The 16,326-nt window shown below is 45.4% G+C and overlaps 1 protein-coding gene across 10 annotated transcripts in view; it reads right to left on the reverse strand.

Annotated features, from left to right (window-relative positions):
* Positions 1-16,326, reverse strand: part of EEPD1 (endonuclease/exonuclease/phosphatase family domain containing 1) — a 206,422-nt gene that overhangs the window by 148,952 nt on the left and 41,144 nt on the right. The window lies entirely within an intron of this gene.

Genomic DNA, 16,326 nt, shown 5'->3' on the forward strand with positions numbered 1-16,326 from the left:
AATCTGCATATGGATGATTATGGCAGCTTTATTCATGATTGTCAAAACTTGAAAGCAACTGAGATGTCCTTCAGTAGGTGAATGGATCCATGAGCATGGCTACATTTGGACAATGGAATATTATTTAGCACTAGAAATAAACGAGCTATCAAGCCATGAAAAGGCACGGGCAACCCTTAAATGCATATTACTAAGTGAAAGATGCCAATCTGCAAAGTCTACATACTGTATGATTCCAACTATATGACATTCTGGAAAAAGCAAAACTGTGGAGACAGTAAAAAGATCAGTGGTTGCCAAGGGCTGGGGAGAGGGGGAGACGAATAGTCGGAGCACAGAGGATTTTTAGGGCAATGAAACTACTCTGTATGATACTGTAATGGTGAATATATGTCATTATATGTTTGTCAAAATCCCATAGAATGTACAGGAGTGAACAGTAATGTGAATTATGCACTTTGGGTGATGAAGATGTGCCAATGTTGGTTCATCAGTTGTAACAAACATACCACTTTGGTGTGGGATGATGCTGATGTGGGAGCCTATGCAAGTGTGGGGTCAGGGGATACGCAGGAAATCTCTGATGCTTCCACTCAATTTTGCTGTGCGGCTAAAACTGTTCTTAGGGCGCCTGGGTGGCTCAGATGGTTAAGCGTCTGCCTTCAGCTTACGTCATGATCCCAGGGTCCTGGGATCGAGTCCCGCATCGGGTTCCCTGCTCAGCGGGAGCCTGCTTCTCCCTCTCCCTCTCTCTCTCTCTCTCTGTCTCTTATGAATAAATAAATAAAATCTTTAAAAATAAATAAATAAAACTGTTCTTAAAAATGTCTATCAAATACTCAAAGGAACAAAGTAGAATTCTTACTCTCTCAAACCACAGAGGCAACTACTACCTAGACCGCAGAGGCAGGAACCTGCTCAAAAGAAACTGGGCGGAACTGTAAATAAGAAAGAAAAGTATGGTGAAAACCATGTTCCCCTAGTTTTATAGATGTTAAGAATGCACCTTATTGTGTTTTCTGTGATGGAAGAGTTTCATATAGTATCATGATCCCAATTAAATTTAAATTGTGGCATCTTTTAAGACTGATCATTCAGAATTTAAAGAAAAAGGAATTAAATACTCGTAAATACTACGAGCTCTTTATTTATTTATTTACTTACTTACTTACTTGCTTACTTGCGAGAGAGAGCGAGCGAGCACGTGTATGAGTGGGGGGAGAGGGGCTGAGGGAGAGGGAGAGAGAGAATCTTAAGCAGGCTCCATGCCCAGCATGGAGCCCAATGTGGGGCTTGATCTCACGACCCTGAGATCATGACCTGAGCCAAAATCAAGAGTCACATGTTTAGCCCACTGAGCCACTCAGGTGCCCCACTCCAAGCTCTTTAAAAGCCATTATAGCTTTTCAAACCAGAAATAAAAAGGCCACTGACACATCCCACAGGGTTTTCATATCTAATAAGGTAAATATTGATTGCTATGATCTACATGAACAAAAAAGCTCTTTGGGTTCCACCTACTTTGTTTTAAGATTAGAAGTTTCTGGATTCCCAAAAGTGAGAAAACCACTGTGGAGTATCCCTGGCGGTGAAAGGTGCATTTCTTGCTATGACGCATAAGGAGCCATTGTTACTTAATTCCGAGCACCTATAAAAGTCTCTGGCTGGGCCTAGGTTTTTGGTCCTTCTAGTTTAGGAAGCTGGCTTTGCTCACCTGAGGGACTTTCACCAAAGTTAACTTTTTTTCCTTCTTCAATTTTTGTCTGTAAAAGAAAACTGTTTCTCTACTCACAACCCTTTTGACACCAGATGTGTGCGTTTTTCACACCAAGAAATTCTCCAGTTTTCTGCAGACACCGACTGAATGTCCTGTAATTTAATTCAATTCTGACACTACCCAGAATTAGCACAGACCCCACAGATTAGAGGGCTCGGTCCCATAAGACTGACTCCCCTTCAGATGTCAATTGCAAGTAGTTAAGTCGTTAGTTCACCCTCACTTCTAATGTGGCTGCAAATTGGTGATTTCCACAACCCCATCCTGGGGCTGATCCTTTGCTATAATAGCCCACAGAACTCTGGGAAACACTTTACTTGGTATTACTGGTTAATTAGAAAGGATCCAAACTGACAGACAGATGAAGAGCTACACGTGACAATGTGGAGGGCTCCCAAGCTCAGGAGCTTCTGTTCCTGTGGAGTTCGGTGGCGTGCCACCCTCTTGGCACCCGGGCGCATTCACCAACTCAGAAGCTCTGACCCCTTCACTTAGGGTTTTTTATGGAGGTTCCATTATAGGTAAGTTTGATTAAATCCTTAGTCATTGGTGATTAATCCCTAGTCCCTTTTCTCTCCTTGGAAATTGGGGGACGAGGGGGGTTGCGAAGCAGAAAAGTGGCTGAAAGAAGTTCCAACCAATCATGTGGTCGGTTTCTCTGGCAACCTGCCCCCATTCTAAAGCTACTGAGGGGCTCCAAGCCACCACTCATCTCATTAACATAAACTCCTGTCTGGTTTTGAAGGGGCTTATTATGAATAACAAAAGATGTTCCTTTCAGCCTTACCACTCTGGAAATAGTTAGGGTTTTAGAAGCTCTGCACCAGGGACTGGGGATGAAGACAAAATATATATTTCTTCATATATCACAATACCACAGTATATGTTGCTTGTCATTTTTTCTTCGTCTTCCTCTACTTTTTACCCTTTTCCTATTTTTGTCTTTTTCTTTTTCTTTTTAAATTTTTCTCATTTTTTCTTTTTATTTTAGTTTTAATTTTTTTTTCTTTCTTTACTTTTAGTCTTTTCTCAGTGTTGCTTTTTTGCTTTATTCCTTATCACCTTTTGCTTTTTCTCATTTTCAATTTTTTTCTTTATTATTTTAATCCTTTTCACTTTTTGCTTAGTTCTCATTTTCTAATATTCTTTTTTTCTCATTTCTCTCTCCCTCTTCTTTTCATTCCTTTTTTCTTTTTTTATGTAGTAAGTTAGTGTTGTTAGCACTAAGTCCCACACACTGCAGGGCCTCTTGACCATCTCTGCTGAGGAGGAGGCCATGTAGGGCGAATGCTGGTCTCTCAAGGCCATTGGCAAAGATCATGACACTCATACCATATCTCCAGAGCCATGGATGTTGAAGTTGAACATCGAAAACTGCTTTCCCTTCTTCCCTTCCACCACCTCTCCCTTCCCCTGAACCACCTTTTACCTTTGAAACCAACTAAGAAGCAGGACAGTGACCTCCGTCACTCTGTCCCTCTGACCAAGGCCCCAGGTGAGATCTCTGTTGTAAGGGCCAGTGGCCACAGGCTGTGGCGCTCAGCAGGAATGATGGGACCCCTGCCCTCTGCCAGACTCCTGTAACACAGATGTCAGCCAGGCCCTAGCTCCCTGTCCTTGGATGGTCACATGACACTGGCTCAAACTTCCATCCCCTGGGTAGCAGGGCCCCCAGCCAAGTTCCCAATCTCAGTGGGGATTCGTGAAAGGCAGACATGTCGCCAGGTCACTCTGACTGGGATTTTGTTCCAGTGAATCCTGGATCTTTCTCTCATCTTGCATATTTCAGCTGCTCCCTTCTTGCTATCCCGTATCTACCCAGAGAGGCTCAGCTCCCTTACTCGACTTCTCCTGAACAGCACTCATTCAAGGCCATTATCTTTCTTATTAAAGATGCAGGGTGGTAAGTGTGGGGGTTACATCAGAGAAGAGCACAGCAGATAAAACAGACTGTCAGACATGACATTAGTCTTAAAGCCTCTGGTATCCCCTCTCCTGGGCCCCATCCCTAACTGGGCATGTTCACTGGTCTTCTCTTCTGTTCTCTCCAGACTCAACTTCTTCCTGGGTCCCTTTACTCCCCTTCAACCCCCTCCTCGTCACCCTGGCTCACCTACTCCAACCACCCCTCACCAACTTAAAACAAAAAAACCCTCTCTCTTTAAGGGCATTCCTTTTTAAATTATTTTAGAAAGTTTTCTAACTTTATTGAGGTATAATTGAAGTATGCTAAACTGGTTTGTGGCTATAACAAATAAGATCCCAGGAACATTCACATAGAAGTCTTTGGGTTTCACACTCTCATTTCTTGTCGTAAATACCTAAGGGTAGAATGATTGGCTTGTATGGTATGAATGTGTAACTCTTTAGGAAACTGCCAAAGTGATTTCCAAAGTGGTTATACCACCTTACACTCCCCCCAGCCACGTATGAGTGTTTCAGTTGCTTCACGTCCTCACCAACATTTAGGTATGGTCAGTCATTTTCAATTTAGTCATGTTGTTGTGGTTTTCTTTGTTTGTTTGTTTGTTTCAATGCACAGCAGTTTTGCTACCTTTTGGCTTCATTCCTACCAGGGGGAGCACATGCTTAGGTTTCCAGAGAACAAAACCAGGTTATATCTGTTGCGCCGGTGAAGTGAATAGTGTCCCTCTACAGTGTCCTGGTTTGGATAATAAAATATGTGGTTTCTCTCCTTCTAATCTTGTTGGTCATGCCCCCAGGCTGTCCATCCACAGCCACAAAGCCTCATCCAGGCATTGTGGTCAACAAAGACTTTCCGTCCTCTATAAGGGAATTTCTTGCTTTTCTTTTTCTTTTCTTTTTTTTTTTAAGATTTTATTTATTTATTTGAGAGAAAGAGAGAGCGAGGGGGGGGGGGGGGCAGAGGGAGAAGCAGACTCCCCGCTGAGCAGGGAGCCCACCTAGTGGGGCTCTATCCCAAGACCCCAGGGTCATGACCTAAGGCAGATACTTAACCAACTGAGCCACCCAGGTGCCCCCTTTCTTGCTTTTCTTAAAACAATGTTTTCCTTATCACAGAAGGATTATGGGAAGCAAGGAGTGGCATAATGTAGAGATATCCAAATAAGGTCAAAACATATCCACAGAGAAACCTGCACGCTAATGTTTACCGCAGCTTTCTTCTTAATTGCCACTATGCGGAAGTAACCAAGATGTCCTTCAGTAGGTGAATAAACAAACTGTAGCACATCCAGACAATGCAATCGTACTCGTCAATAAACAGAAATGAACTGGGACGCCTGGGTGGCTCAGTCGGTTAAGCGTCTGCCTTCGGCTCAGGTCGTGATCCCAGGGTCCTGGGATCGAGTCCCGCATCGGGCTCCCTGCTCCGCGGGGAGCCTGCTTCTCCCTCTGCCTCTGTCTTTCTCTCTCTCTCTGTCTCTCATGAATAAATAAATAAAATCTTTAAAAAAAAATAAAAAATAAAAAATAAACAGAAATGAACTATCAGGGGCGCCTGGGTGGCTCAGTTGTTAAGCATCTGCCTCTGGCTCAGGTCATGATCCCAGGGTCCTGGGATTGAGCCCCGCATTGGGCTCCCTGCTCAGCAGGAAGCCTGCTTCTCCCTCTCCCACTCCCCCTGCTTGTGTTCCCTCTCTCGCTGTGTCTCTCTCTGTCAAATAAATAAATAAATAAACAAACAAATAAATAAATAAATCTAAAAGAAAAAAAAGAAATGAACTATCAGCCACTAAAAACCTGGGGGAGCCTTAAATGCATACTGCTTAGTGAAAGAAACCAGTCTGAAAGGCTTGGTAGTGTATGATTCCAGTTACATGGCATTCTGGAAAAGGCAAAACCCTAGAGACAGTTAGAAGATCAGTGATTGTCAGGGATGAGGGGTGATGAGGGGAGGGATGAAGAGGTGGAGCAGAGGAGTTTCAGGGTCGTATAAACTATTCTGCATGATACTATAATGGTGGATACACGACCTTATGCATTTGTCAAGATCTATGGGAGTATAAGAACACAAAGAGTTAACCCTATATAAACCATGGACTTCAGTTAATTATAGTGTATCGATTCGGGTTCATCAATTTTAACAGTATACCTCACTCATTCACCATGTTCACAATAGGGGAAGCAGAGAGGTGGGCCTTGGCGGTTGGGGTGGGGGGGAAGGAAGAGGTACATGGGAACTCGGTACGTATTTTCTGTTCAATATCTGTGTAAACCTAAGACTTCTCTAAAAAATAAATCTAGTATTAAAGAAAAATCCCAGTAGACGTTTTGCAGAAATTGATATGCTAATTCTAAAATTTAGTGGAAATACAAAGAACCTAGATTTGCCAGGACACTGGTAAAGCAAATTAAAGTTGGAGGGCTTACCGCTGCCTGAGTCCCAGGCTGAACGTAAAGCTACAAGCACCAGGACAGTGTGGTGTTGGTGTAGGTAGCTGGGCGCACGAGCAAAAGAGGACAAGGCACGTGGAGGTGGACCCCCAGACGCAGTCAATGAACCCACGTGGGGAGAGGAGCATCTTTTTAACAGCTCGTACTGAAGCAACTGGACATACCCGTAGAAACAAAGAACCTTGACCCGTACTTCATACCACACACACACAAGTACTCCAAGATGTGGGATGGATCATAACATAAGAGCCAAAGCTAGAAAGCTTCTGGAAGAAAACATAGCAGAATAAAGTGTTTAAGACGGGACAGAAAAGCACTGATAATAAAAGAAACAATGAGTAAATTGTCTTTCATCAAAATTAAAGACTTTTTATGAAGAAACACTCTTAGGAAAATGAAAAACAAGCCTCAGGCTAGAGGAAAATATTTTATAATTATACGTAAAATATATGTATATATTTTATGCCTGTATGCATATGCCTATTCATGTGTATACACATGAACACACGCAGGCGATCTGGCGAAGGACTCATATCCAGAATATACAGCCAGGTCCACCAAGTGATGATCAAATGAAAAACAAGACAAGAAGCCTGTTGCTGGGAAGGGACCATCCTCATGGTGTCCTCATGGCATGCATCCTGCCCATCCATCACTGCAGGGCCTGTTGGCCCCTTCCTTAATCACGGTAACTGTTTGGGGGGATTCACATGTGTTTACAGAAGCCCAGTGACACTCCCAAACTCAGGGGAACTGACTGAGCTTTCAGGGGCCCTGTGGGCCTGGGGGAAGTCACTGCTGTCCACCTTCCTGTCTGAAAATGAAGTCTCAGGCCACTGATTGGTAAGGGTCCTTTCTGCTCTGACCCCTCAGTAACCCCATGGTTGGGAATCCAACTGTCCTGTACAATAACAGGATGGAGGGGGGGTTGTCTTCCCATCAATTCTTTCCACTTCAGGGCTGTGCATCCTGCTTGTGAAGTTACTTGCTTAATACAGTTTCCAGAATAAACCTTTGCTTAGATCCCGCATTACATGACCTAATAATAACAAAAATAGCTACTCTAATAAAGGGTTCTTTCCTGACCTCAAATCAACTCTGAATATCAGGTGTAATGAGTCATACTTTATGGATTGGAAAAAATGAGGTTCAGAGAGGTTAGGCCACTTGCTCATGATCACACAGCAAATACTGGCAGAGCCAACCTCCAAACTCAGGTTTTTCTAACCCCAAGAGCTTTCTATACTCCCAATAAGAGAACAGTGTTTATTTGCTTTTAAAGAGTTATACTCCTTTAATGCAGAGACTGCCTTTCAGGAGGGCCTGCAGAGGTGAATGAGTCTAAGATTCACGACGTCACCAATTCCTTGACACATGGGAAAACAGCATGAAACCAGTGAGGTGGAGGTGGGTGAGGACTTCATACCTACTCAGAGGACTTCCCTGAGGCTTGAAGCAATTCTAAATACAGTTCTTCTGAAACTACCAATAATTAGGGTACCTAACACTATTGCATACAATGTTTGAGCACTCCAGTAATCCCATGAAATAGATATGACTTTGCAAAATTCTCACAACCTCAGGAGGTAGGTCCTATTGGTACCCGCACTTGGCAGATAAGGTAGCTGAAACATGAAGTGGTTGAGGCCTTGCCCATGGTAGCTGCCTAGTGAGTGCGGGAGTGGATGGGTTCCAGAATCCCATCCCATTATTCCATTTTATTCCCTGTTTAGCCCCATCACCATCTGATTTATGTGTTTATTTTCTGTGCTCTTTTTCCTATCCTGTTAGACTTTACTGTCATAAGGGTAGGGAGCTAACACTTTTTTTTTTTTAGTTTATTTATGTATTTATTTGAGAGAGAGTGACGGGGAGAGAGAGAGCAGGCAGGCGGGGGAGGGGCAGAGGGAGAGAGAGAAGCAGGCTCCTCACTCAGCAGGGAGCCCGACATGGAACTCGATCCCAAGACCTCGGGATCATGACCTGAGCTGACAGCAGACACTTAACCCACTGAGCCTCCCAGGTGTCCCAGGAACTAACCCCTCTTTTTCACATCTGTAAACCTAGCTGCTTGAGACATGATAGATGCTCCAGCCCTAGTTTTTGAATAAATGAACAAGAAGCATTACATTGCTTCCTCTTAGGTTCTGGGTTCATCTCTTCTAACAGGAAAAGGAGGAGCCTAATTCATAGGAACCTAGCAGATCACTGAGCCCGGGTTTCCATGGGAGGTGACGTGTTTCCAGAACTTGGTGGAGAGTTCTAGGTGAGTTTGTGGAGATGAGGGGAAGCTCATCTTCCCTTCCTTTTGTCTCCTGCTCGTCCCACCCCAGTTCTTTTGCTAGGTTCCTGCAGTGCTGGTCAGGATGGTGACACCCCTCACCCCCCGCCTTCACCAGGGCATAACCCCCAGTGGGCCAACCACCATTTTCCTTCCCAGAGAAAAGCTGTGAAGCTGTCCCTGCTCTTTTTCCACGTGTGGCCTGTGCTGTGAAGGCAACAGGGAAGGGGCCCAAGCTGAGACAGAGAGAGGCCCAGAGCTCATTTGTTTATTTTTAAAGTGAAAGTAAAAATGGGGGCACCTGGGTGGCTCAGTCGGTTAAGCGTCTGCCTTCAGCTCAGGTCATGATCCCAGAGTCCTGGGATCGAGTCGTGCGTAGGGCTCCCTGCTCAGTGGGGCGTCTGCTTCTCCCTCTCCCCACCCCCACTCTCTCTCTTTCTCTCAAATACATAAATAAAATCTTTTAAAATAATAAAAAATAATAATAAAGTGAAGGTAAAAATGTTCTGCTTCCAGGGCTGTCACCAAGGGCTGTGATTAGCTGGTAATAGACAGCAAAGTGTGTAAATAAAATCAATTTTAAACATTATTCACCATTCAGTGTTCAAAAAATTCCAGAATGTGTGCTTGAGGGAAGAGCTCAAAACTCATTCAGGGTCACTGGCAATGAATTATAACTCACATTTTCAAAATGTTAATGTCTCACTTATTATCATGCTGAGGAGAATAATCAGGTTCTGCCTTTATGTATCCACTTTGTCTCAGTCGTTTGTCTGTGAAATCTGTTTGCTTTTGTATGCGAAGAATTCCTTGGTTTTATTGAAAATACATTCGCATCGCACAGGAGATTTCCTGTGGCGGTCCATTCCCTTGGTGGCCCCAGTGAGCCGTGGCCCCTGACCGTCCTTCCCCGGTACTCATGCCCCTGTGTGGTCCTGTCCCTTGAATGTGGACTAGATTTGTGACTCACTCTAACCACGGCAGCGATGCTGTGCCAGTTCTGGGACTAAGCTGTAAAGAAACCCAGCAGGTTCTGCTGTTGTGCTTCGGGAGCCCTGGGCCGCCATCTAAGAAGTCCCGTTAGCCACATATAGAGGGAGGGTCCGTGAGACATGGAGAGAGAGAGGAGTCCAGCTGTCTTGTGTCGGAGTTGAACCTAGCTGCCAGGCAACCCACTGGCTCAGTGTGTCACCGGAGTGAGCCCCTGGCCAGCCCAGCAGAGGAGTCACACAGCTGAACCCAGCCCAGATTGTACAATCAGGATAAAACAGTGCTTGCTTTATGACACTAATTTTTGGGGTAGCTTATTAGGCGTCAGTTGATCATCAAAACATTTTCTGAAAGCAAAGCTCCTCAATCTTGGCTACACATCACAACCTTGCGGAAATCCAAAAGTGCCATGCCCCAAGGTCCCAGCCCACCCAAGACTTTGATTTGACTGGTCTCGGATAAAACAGCGTTTTACGTATATAGTTTAAAATTTTATTTTTAAAATCAATGCACAGGATGAATGGATAAAAAAGATGCGGTACAGTGAAATATTATTCAGTCATAAAAAGCAATGAAATCCTTATCCATGCCACAGTGGGGAGGAACCTCCCAAACAGGCTCCGTGAGAGGAGCCGGTTACAAAAGACCGCAAATTGGGTGATTCCATGTACACAAAACACCCAGGACAGGTGGCGCCGTAGAGACGGAAAGCAGACTGGTGGTTGCCAGGGACCGGGATTGGGAGAAATGGGGAGTGATCACTCCGTGGGGTGGTGAAAATGTTTTGAAACTAGGCAGAGGTGGTGGTTGCCCAACGTTATGAAAGTACTAAATGCCACTACATCGTTCACTTCGAAATGAACATTATAAAGGTTAATTTTATGTTATGTGAATTTCACTTTGATAAAAAAAGAAAAATAGAAGAGGGAGACAGAGAGGATGTTGGAGTAAAGAGCAGGGGAGGGACTGGGCCACTCTTGCTGGCCTGCGAGGGGCAGGACGGTGCTGCCAGCCGAGGATCAGGAGTGGCCTCCCCGTGCGATCGGGGAAAGACGAGGAAGCGGATGCCCCCCTGGCGCCTCCAAAAAGAAATGCAACCCTGCCAGCACCTCGACTGTAGCCCGAGAGACCTGTGTTGGAACTGTAACCCACAGGACTACAACATGATACATTTGTAATGTCTTAAGGCACAGAACACAAGCACACATCCATACACACACAAACACACATGCACGCGCATAGCACGCACACTAACATTAGCTTTTCTTTCTTGAAAAAAATTTCCTTTTTGGATGTATCAGTTCTAAGTTTTCCCATATATATAGTGTCAGGTAATCACCACAGAATACAGAACAGTTCCACCATACCCCAAACTCCCTGTGCTCGCCCTCTGCAGTCACGCATTCACCACCCCTGCTCCCTGGCAACCACTGATTCATTCCCCAGTGCTATATTTTTTTCCTTCTCCAGAACATCCTTGCCTTTTTCCAAATCTCAGGGGGGAAGCATTCCTTTAGTATTTATTTTTAAAATTTTATTTATTTGACAGAGAGAGAGAGTGCGTGCACAAGCAGGGGGAGTGGCAGGCAGAGGGAGAAGCAGGCTCCGCACTGAGCAGGGAGCCTGATGTGGGACTCGATCCCAGGACCCCGGGATCATGACCTGAGCCGAAGGCAGACCCTCAACCGCCTGAGCCACCCAGGTGTCCCTTAGTATTTATTTTTGAGCAGATCTGTTGGTGTTACGTTCTGTTTTCCTTCATTGAGAGTCTTTATTTCATCTTTATTCCCGAAGGATGTTTTCACCAGATAGAGAATTTTGGGTGGACAGTTTTTCTCTTTCAGCACTTTAAAACTGTTGTTCCATTTCCTTCTGGCCTCCATTGTTTTATATGAGAAATCCACAATAATACAGATTGATGTTTCCCTCTGTACAAAGTGCCATTTCTCTCTGGCTGCTTTTAAGGTTTTCTTTGTCTCAGTTTTTAGCAGTTTGATTATGCTGCTTCGGGGCATGGATTCCTTTGGGTTTATCTTATTTGAGATTCACTGAGCTGTTTAAATGTATAAATTTATGTGTTTCACCAAATCTGAGAAGTTTTTACCCATTATTTCTTCAAATACTTTTTTTGCACCATACTCCTTTCCCTCTCTGGGACTCTGACAAAATGAATGTTAGATTTCTTGGTATTGCTCCACATATCCTCAAGCTTCTGTTCATTGTTTTTCTAATTTTTTCTCTTTGTTTCCACATTGGATAATTCCTACTGATCTGTCAAGGTCACTGATTCTTCTCTATTTTGCTATTGATCCCATTCACTGAATGTTTTATTTCAGTTATTGCATCGTTCAGTTCCAAACAAAAAAATTCCATTTAGTTCTTCTATCTTCTATTTCTTTGCAAATATATATATATATATATTTTAATCTTTCCATTCATTTCAAGAGAATTCACCCTTACTTCTTGGAGCATAGTTACAATAGCTGCTTTAGCAACTTTACCTAATAATTTTAACATGCGTGTCCTCTTATGGTGGGCGTCTCTTGATTGTCCTTTCCCTCATCATTTGATATTTCTCTTGTTCCTCATCTCCTGAGTAGCTTCAGATTATATCCTAGTCATTTTGAATATTACATTATGAGAATCTATGTCTTGTTTAAATCCTAAAGAGAATGCTGGATTTTGTTTTATTTCAGCAGGCCGTTGGATCTGGCTAAGCTGCAGCCCCAAGTCTTGACCCGCCTTCTGTGGACTGTGGTTCCAATGTCAGTTCAGTTTTCAAAGACCTTTGAAACAAGAGTTTCAAAGACCTTGCAGATCTGTGTGGATCTGCTCTCTGTCACCAGTGGCCATTTTGGGGGCCCAGGTGATGCTCTAATCCACAGTTCAGTTCTCAAAGCACACAGAGCATAGACGTAAGCCCAGGAGTTCATATGGGGCTTTTCTCTTAAGTTCTGTACTTTCTGAGATCATTCTGACACTCTCACTCCCTGTGGCCCTCTGGTCAGAGAGCTGGGGCGTTAGCTTCCCTGCTATCCTGGGCACTCCCCAGAGCGTGTCTGAGTATGGGGCCATGCAATGGAAGGCAGGGAGAGAAAAAGAGCACTGGGATTTTGTCCTACCCCCTGAGAACATAGCTTCTGTGGTCAGAAGGAAGATTTTCCTCTCTTAGAGCTTTAGGTACCTTCTTGGTTATTGTCACTGCTGCTACTGCTGCTATGGGCTTAGCTGGGGGTCCAGGTGGGAGGATGGGAGGAACCAACCAGGGGCTTTCCTTTCTCTGACACCCAGGAGACCCTTTACCCACTCCTTGGGCCAGAAAGTGAGGGTTCCTTTAACAGCGTTTTCTGTTTGCATCTGGTATGTGTTTCCAATTTTCAGGCTGCCTCTGAGTTGAGAGGCCAGATGGTCCCAGAGGAGAGAAAATGGGAGACTCAAACCGGGTTTGGTGGCACTTCAAATTCTGACCGCCTTCCCCAACCCACCTGCTCCTGTTCCCTTTCATTTGTCCTCAGATAGCTAGCTGCTCCATGGATTTATTGTTGCATTCAATGGGAGAGGCATGGTGGACTATGCTTATTCCATCTTGCTTAGAACAAGAACCCCAATATATATATTTTTTTCGAAGATTTATTTATTTTAGAGGGAGAGAGCGTGCATGCACATGTGATGGTTGGGGCAGAGGGAGAGAGAGAATCTCAAGCAGACTCCCTGCTGTGCATGGAGCCCAACGTGGGGCTGGATCTCACAACCACCCCCAAAATGTATTTTTTAATCTAATTCTATAAACAATAAAGAAACCTTGCTTAAACAGCAGGCACCATGCCCCAGACTAATTGCCGAGATTGCCTCTTCTAGGTGCATTCTTCCTGCTGCATTGGGCCCTCTGGCCACCTCAGGGGTAGGCTGAAGCAGGCTCTGCCCTGATAGGGTGCTCCTGAGGCTGGGAAACTTGCAGCAGCATCAATTCCCTCTTCTGTAAAATGGGGGTAACGACGGTGCCCACTTTGTCATGCTGCCAGGACGAGATTATGGAGGCAGCACGCTTTGCCCAGTGCCGGCACTCGAGCGGCACTCAGCAAATAACCATTTTTATTTGTTTCTCCTAGATGCGTGGGCTCAGCTGAACCAGCACGTAGAGTTCCCCTTGAATCTCCAAGGACTGGCAGGTCTCTGGGACCAGACTCCATTTTTCGTGATAATTGGATGCTTGTTATCACCTAGCATCTGACTTGACAGCTATTTAACACTTCACCGAGAAAAAAACAAGCAGCTGCGTCTTGGTGGCAGTCAGATGGCCAACACATCAAAATGAGTTGGCACGACCTGTACTTTACCTACAGTCAAGTTTTAGAGACCTCATCTTCTTTAAACAATTCCATTCAAATGTTTTTCTCTCAATTTCTGTGAAGAGGCAGGGAAAAAAGAGAATATGTATTTTCCTCTAGCATTTTAACTTAATGTGTGAGGTCACACTTAAAAGCAGCTTCCACACATTTGGCAACAGTTCAGGGACAGTCTGGGCAATGGCGAGGGGTAATGGCCCCACTTCAGAGGTGGGAGCCAGTGACCGGGGTAGTAATATTCCACTGCCTTCACAGAGAAACCCAGCAGGGACCGTGGCAGGAGAGAAGGAAGAGGGGAGTGTGGAAGGGAACAGAGCCAGGCAACGGCCCTGCAGGGACCCCGTTGCTTTGGACTTGTCCACAGTCTCTGTGCTGTTAGTCCTCCCTGGAAACCTCAGGCACATGGGTCTAGAAATGAACCAAAGCCGAAGGAATATCACAGCCAGACTGATGGAGATGTGGAATTAGGGAGGGTGTTGACATCAGATGAATCTGCTCTTAGTAGTTACTGCTCTTGTCTGAGCCTTGAGTTCCACTTGTCTGAGCCTTGAGTTCTTTACGTGCAGAGCAGGGAAATGAACATCCACCTCTTATAACTTGGCAGAGATTAAATGAGATAATGTGTATGGCACAGCCGTGGGGACTTGGTGCCCATGGGACCTTGGTAGTGGTGCTTTCTTTTTAGAGTACAGATGTCCAACGGGACCAATCTGCCTCCAAGATCTAAGAGAGATGATCCCAAATCCCCACCCTGCCTACTACCAAAGGGGGGCTTCCAGCGAAGCCCTGGGCATCAAGTTTCTTGCTTCCACTCCATTGTACTTTCCTCAGTTTTTAAAATCTAACCCCTAGGTGAAACTGAGCTCCAGACTCTCTCTCTCCAGCTCTCTCACCATCCCTCAAGGCCCTGTGTGTGGTCCAGTACTACTGATGCCTTGGGGATATGGAGGAGATTTACATTATAAAAATGCAGTAGTACAAAACAGCCTACGGACAGCCTGGTTTGTTGGGGGTTTTTGTCCTTCAGACATTTCTGCCCATCCTCCTCTCCCCTTTCCCCCCCATCCCGTCTGGTCCCCCTAGCACACTGCTCCTACCCTGAAGGGCTCCCACCACCTCCCTGTGGCCTTCTCCCAATTCAGACCCAGGGCTCTCCCACATCTAAAGTCTCATTGAGTTATTTTCCTAAAGACATGGGGCTCTTTTCCAAAGGCCTCTGGGACCAGCTGGTAGAATACAATCCATCTGTTTTGCTCTGCGATGTCCCCTCTGCCAGTGTTCAAGGGTGGTGGCATCAGTAGTCTCTCCCTCTCCTGGAGCGCAGGGACTATGTTCACCTCCGTTACTGCCGTCTCCCCAGTGCCCTGCACCGCTCCCCGCACCAGACATACCTCGGATAAACACAACCTAATTGGCTGATGGCATAAATCATTTTGTGATGCAAATTAGATAACCAGTCTTCGAGAACAGTGGCACTCCTGTCACCAACACCATTACAGGTCATGGGATGTTACTCCCAATTTGGGCCACACTGAACTGATCTGAATTTGAATGCCAGTTCACTCATGGCTCAGTGTTTGACCTTGGGCAAGTCACTTCAACCTGACTCTCCATTTCGTGACCTTTAAACCAGGAGTGATGATCGCTATACCCAGAGCCAAATTCACCGTGAAGGTAATGAAGCTAAACAGGTAGGTAGCCCTCACTTTTAAATAAATATCTGCTTTTGTATCTGATTTTTGTGTTGGCAAGTCTGTGCTCATTTTCTAAAAAGGCTCCCCAAATTGTATCCAAGTTGGGCAACATGAGCCTGGCTCTTGGTCGGTGTTGTGAGAATGTGAGATGCGCGAAGAGCTCGCTCTGGAGAGCTCCAGGAACGAAAGGAAGACTTGTGACCTGGGGGGGTGGGGGGGAAAGGTGGGAGGTTGGAATATGTCTCACAGGCACCCCTCCCCCACTGAAGGCCCCACAAACTTGGGCAAACTTCCCTGAATCGAGCTTCTCCCAGGCAGAGACTGACCCATCCTTTTCTGGGGGTGTCAGGAAAGGAAACTCGGGACTCAAGCAGGTGACCTGGCAGCATTCCACTAGCCTCTGCCAGGTCCCCCTTGCTCAAACCCCTGTCCGTTCCCCTGTGGATGACATGGTGGCGTCAAAGGGGAGAAAGCGTTCCAGCCGCGGCCCCCCACACCTTCCCCAACCCAGGAAAGGCCCTGTTGCGGACACTTGAGACATGGCCCTACTGTTATTTATTCCTGCATTCTGTTTCCTGACCCACAGGTCCACAGAATCAGACTGTGGATTAATCACCATCCTTTGTTCATGACATGCTATTGTCGATGGTCCATATCTGACCTCCTGTTGCTTCCTCAGGCTTTTTGTTTTACTTTTTAATGTAATAAGGACTCAAAAACCATCACTCAAAACCAAAGCTAGAACCGTGACAGAAACCTACAGCTTACTCTGTGTGCCCCACCCCACCTGTACTTTCAAACACCGAAGTCCAACCCCATCATACCACACCTGGTTGGAGGCCTCTGCTGTCCTTCTCACTA

This window comes from Phoca vitulina, unplaced genomic scaffold (assembly GCF_004348235.1).
Source record: "Phoca vitulina isolate PV1807 unplaced genomic scaffold, GSC_HSeal_1.0 scaffold4, whole genome shotgun sequence".
Taxonomy (NCBI): Eukaryota; Metazoa; Chordata; class Mammalia; order Carnivora; family Phocidae; genus Phoca; species Phoca vitulina.